Below are 5,634 nucleotides of genomic sequence, written 5' to 3'. Positions count from 1 at the left end.
CAATTGAAATCAATTGCAATTAAAATCAATACAATTGAAATCAATTGCAATTAAAATCATAATTGCAATTGATTTCAATTGAATTGATTTTTTAATCTGATTGAATTTCTGATTGAAATTTAATTAATTAACGCCCAACACTGGCTATACTTAAACAAATATACTGTGAATGTAAGTACTCGTCACATGACCGACCTTTCGACTTAAAGACCCATTTACACGGAGAGAGTTTCTTGTCTTCAATATACGATTAAACGATACAAGACACTAATTTAAAAAAGTTTATACATGGTACATTCGCGATTTTTGCCCTTCCACGTCACGTGGGCGACAGTCGCAATAATCTCTTATACACACATATTTCGAGGTACCTGCAAATCTCACATGACATAATCTTAGGCGAGATTTTGGTTCTTGCCTGTATGCTCTAAAAGCCTGTATGTAAACATTAATGTTAATCTTATTCGATTCTTCTTCGATTTCTCGTCACGAAGCGTGCGATAAACACCCTCCATCTAAATGGCCCAGAATAGACATGTATGTACTTATACAGGGTGTAACCGCAAGGTGTAGTCATATTAAAGGAGCCAAACCTATACTTGATCTAGACCCTCTGTGCAAAATATCAAATAAAAATAAGTGACTTTTAATGTTGATATAACTTTAATTATGTTTGTATAAATAGTGATTGTCCGAAACAACCACTGCGTCACAACTCTATTGCTAGTTACGTTACTACGACTTCACAAATTCATTAATGAAACCTGGGCGGAGCGGCGAAAGAACAGCTGACTACAATTGAAATGCCACTGTAAAAACATGATTTGAATATGTTGATAACACGTTAATATTAAGTAACAAAATCTTTAAATACCTAGAAAAATCGAATTATTTCTAACAATATTATTTTATACCATACCTAGGTACGTACTTATTTACATACAATTTAAAGGATATTTATTTACTTATTAAGCCCGTAGTTACGCACGCCTTCATCGTATACACATTCTACATAATTTTGTATTAATACATTTATTTACGACAATTTTACAATAGTGGATACTTTTTTAATTGGTACTTACCTACTGTGCAATTCATACACGTTTTAATGAATTTCCTACGAATTGTAATTCACTGTTGTACAATGTACGAAATATTGACTTGTTTACGATAATTTTGAATAATAAGTACAATCACTACACGCACTGCTGGCACATTTCACACATTTACAGGTAAGGTTCAAAATGCCGACCTCCATGCAATATGCATATTTCCGTGCGTCGGTACAGAGACTGCTCTACTCTTTGAAGCATCTGCCGAGTGATTTGACTAAACGCCATTTCGATCCGCTGCCTCATTTCTTCTGCGCTTTCACAGGACTCCGCATAAACAATATTTTTATATGACCCCACAAAAAAAATCGAGCGGTGTCAAGTCTGGGGACCACGCTGGCCAGGGTACAGGACCTCCCCGCCCAATCCACTGCGGGAGACGGTCGTTCAGATGGGAACGTACATTTCGAGCAAAATGTGCGGGTGCTCCATCGTGCTAGAAAGTCATCCCATGTTCCATCACGAGTCTCACGTATTGTGTCACTGGCAGGGCCATCAGAACGTCACCCAAGTCTTCTGTTAGGAATCTTAAATAATTGGCCCCATTCAGACTTGCCGGCAAAAACACTGGACCGATGACGGCACAACCTATTATACCAGCCCACACGTTAATCCGCCACTGGTGTTGAAAATTTGATTCCCTTGATACGCGGGGATTCAAATGAGTCCAAAAATGTTCATTATGCATATTGATAATGCCCGCACGCGTAAATGACGCCTCGTCTGTCCACAGTACCGACGAAGCGAAGTCGGGAGACCTCCCAACCTGGTCGCGGTACCAGCGGCAAAATGCCAAACGTAGATCATAGTCCGCTTGTAACAGCTCCTGCGTTCTTTGAAAATGGTATGGGTGCTGGCCATCATCCCGTAGCACACGCCACACACTCATATGGTTCACACCACCAAAGACTGCCGCAGCACGACGAGTACTTGTCTTTGGATTGCCGAGAAAATGTTCCAAAACATCTGCCTCGAATTCTGGGTCTCGTGAACTCGGCCGGCCTTCAGAACTGGAACCACGGAACGATCCACTATTATGAAGTCTCATAACCATCTTCCTGAAGCATTCCACAGCAGGAAATGGTCGACGTCGATTTTCTGGGACGCCATCAATAAACTTTGCCCAATAAATTTGGCGAGGCTGGCGCAAGCTCCCATCGGCTGCGCCTACGCACAACATCATCTCTTAGTAATCACTATTGCTTAAGCGTGACATAGTTTAAATAAACACAAAAACAAGACACAAACAAAACGATGACACCTATTTAGTCCTCACAACGCAAACGGCAATTACAGACTGTTACAAAAAATTAAAAAATAGCACCTCTGCCTCAGCGGCGGGACATCAAAGGACGCCGACTGAATCGCAAATTTTGGAATATAGGGTAACGTTTTCATAATGTACCTACAGGGTGAAATTAAAATTATTACCATCCTTTTGAAATAAGACCCTTCTCCTGATACAAATTACATCATTACATACACATTAAACGAATACCTATATCCTACGTCTACGACCTTCAACGTTGCACTGCATACGCCTTTGTTTGTAAACAAGCTCTGACCATCACCCGTACCACTTCCACATAATGCAAGAACTGACTGAGTGATTACGGATATACTGCACTAAGGAGGCAGTCACCCATCGGAAACTCACGACGTCCGAAACGAAAGCCTAACACACTAACCACTACACCATGGAGGCAGTCGACTATAGGAATCAAATCCACGACCTCCGAAACGAAAGCCTAACACTCTAACCACTACACCATGGAGGCAGTCGACTATAGGAATCAAATCCACGACCTCCGAAAACAAAGCCTAACACTAACCACTACACCATGGAGGCAGTCGACTATGGGAATCAAATCCACAACCGCCGAAACGAAAGCCTAACACTCTAACCACTACACCATAGAGGCAGTCGACTATGGGAATCAAATCCACGACTTCCGAAAAGAAAGCCTAACGCTCTAACCACTAGACTATGGAGGCAGTCGACTATGGGAATCAAATCTACGACATCCGCAAAGAAAACCTAACACTCTAACAACTACCCCATAGAGCCAGTCAACTATGAGAATCGAATCCACGACCTCCGAAACGAGTCTAACGTTAACCACTAATCCACATCACCATGTATAAAATCAAATGCTGGCGGCGAAAATCAAAGGTGATATTTTTGCCGCCAAAGTTGCCGCCAAAGGCTTGCGACTTCGCTACGATTACGTATCGCGTACGCAAGGCGACTAATCTTGATACTTTGTTTATTTAGGTAAGATTTTTTATGGTTTTACACTATTGCTAATTTAAACTATTCTAAAATATTTCTTTAGATGAGTAGATATTATTAGGAAGTAAGAACCTTAATAGGTTCAACGGATATTAATTATTTCAATTTCACCATGTAATAAACCCATACCCAGAAAGTTGTCGTGTGTAGATAAGTCAAATTAAGCGTAAGCCTGTTGTTAGAAACGTGCGCTCAGCAATAGACGTATGTAAGTTAGTAAAGTACTATTTTTTGCACAAGGTTTAGTCCACTGCACTTGCATAGTAAGTACTGGTTGGAAACTTGACATTCTCGCATCTTTGAAGATTTCGGCAATTATCTCCGAAATCCAAGTTTTCTCACGATATTTTCATTTCCAAGCAAGTGATGAAAATTTAATTTATTTTTATTTATTTTTTTTTTATTTATGGCACAATGTACAGACATCAGATACAGAAAGTGAGGAAAATAAAAACACTTAAAAATTAATACAACAGGCATATCTGTGCCCAATTATTACTGTGCTCAACATTCATTTTAAAACATTTAGATATACTTAAACAGACACTAAATCAATCATAAAAAAAAAATTAAATTAAATTAAAATTACAATAATTAATTCGTGGTCAACGATCAAAACTAATTTCTTGACGTTTACCGACCTTCAGGTTGCACCTTTACGATGAAAGTGTCCCAATACAAAATTTCAACTTTTTGGGAATAAAAAAGAAAATAAGATTTCAAGTTTTTTCATATTTTCATATTATTTTATTTATTACCTACTCTTGAAGTACTAAAGGTGATGGCCTTATTAGTCTTTGAAAATAATGAGGAAAAATGGAACTTTACAACTGAAAATTGTTTCTGATCATTTTAATGTTCAACAATTTAAAAACATAATTTACAAAAACTAGTCGCCAATAGGTCTTTTTTTTAACGATTTTTTGTTATCATTTAACGTATTAAGAATTAAGTCTTTTTAATGTTCATCAGCTAAGCAAGATGTCATAACCCTTGATATTGTTTTGTGGTCCCTGTTTCACAATTAAAAAAGAAGAAAGTCCACGAAACAAAAAAGTAAGTCCCTTTAAAAAGTAAGTTACTAAAAATTTTTTTTTTTTTAAATATTAAGCGACGGGTCAAACAAGTCGTGTACCCGGTGGAAAGCGTCACGCCTGTCCATAACAGTAGCACTGCCGCTCGAAGGCTACTGCTACGGCGTCCATCTCTCTGAGACATAGTTGACAAGTCCCATGTGCCTGTAATTTCACCAGCACCCTTACCCTTCAAAACTGTAACACGGTAATGTGGCAGTACTACCCTGGACGAACTCACAAGGAGCTCTACTGCTACTAGTGATTTTTGAATATGATTTTCGGAACGAAAATGGCTCAAATGCTAATCCGTCAGTGGCAGCGTGTTGTCTTTGCAAATGCAGATTCAACAATAAATGCGGCGTTAATATTTCGACGCGGGAGTAGAATTTTTAAACTGAAAGAACAAAATGAAAGGGACCTTTATGAATCAGTGCTATTCGAGCTTTAATTGCACAATTTCATCTTCACCACAGTGTGACTAATGTAACAAAATATTTTTTTAAGATGGTTTTACGGTATAAACTCATTTTTTAATTTTTTGATTTGGGTCGCTTTCATTGTAAGGGTGCGAAGTATTAGTCGGATAATTGCGTCATATTGCGTCATGCGTTAGAAGAAACATACCGACGCCGCCATGCGTTAGAACAGTACCGACGGATAGAAAGAGACAAATTTCATTCATTAAAATACAATAGATGAATGCGTATGGTAAAGAGATAACTTTAAATATGTGTTTTTTAGAGGACATTAGTTTTATTAATGGATATTAAATGGAAATTTGTGTATTTTGTATGTTTGAAGATATGAAGTTAACGAAACCATATTACGTTATTATGTACTAAGTTTTAAATAATAGTTTTATTATGAACTAGTGTATTTTGGCAAAGTAATCGATAATATTTATTTTTCATTAAATGTTCACACGCATATTACATGAATAAAATAATAATAAATTTAGTAAATTATAACATAGTAATAAGAATATGGCATTAAGTACTTTATCATTTACAATAACATGCCTGAATTTCACAATTTTTTCAAGTTACGTAATTTGGTTGTATTATGATACTCAATAGAGATGTGATGTGACTATTTATTTTCGTTAAATGACATCAGCTGATCGAAACTGTTCATGGCGAAATTTCCATAAATA

The sequence above is a fragment of the Hyposmocoma kahamanoa genome, unplaced genomic scaffold (assembly GCF_003589595.1).
Source record: "Hyposmocoma kahamanoa isolate Upper Pololo Valley unplaced genomic scaffold, ASM358959v1 102, whole genome shotgun sequence".
Lineage (NCBI taxonomy): Eukaryota > Metazoa > Arthropoda > Insecta > Lepidoptera > Cosmopterigidae > Hyposmocoma > Hyposmocoma kahamanoa.
The sequence above is the reverse complement of the archived record's forward strand: the minus strand, read 5'-3'. Positions refer to the sequence as shown.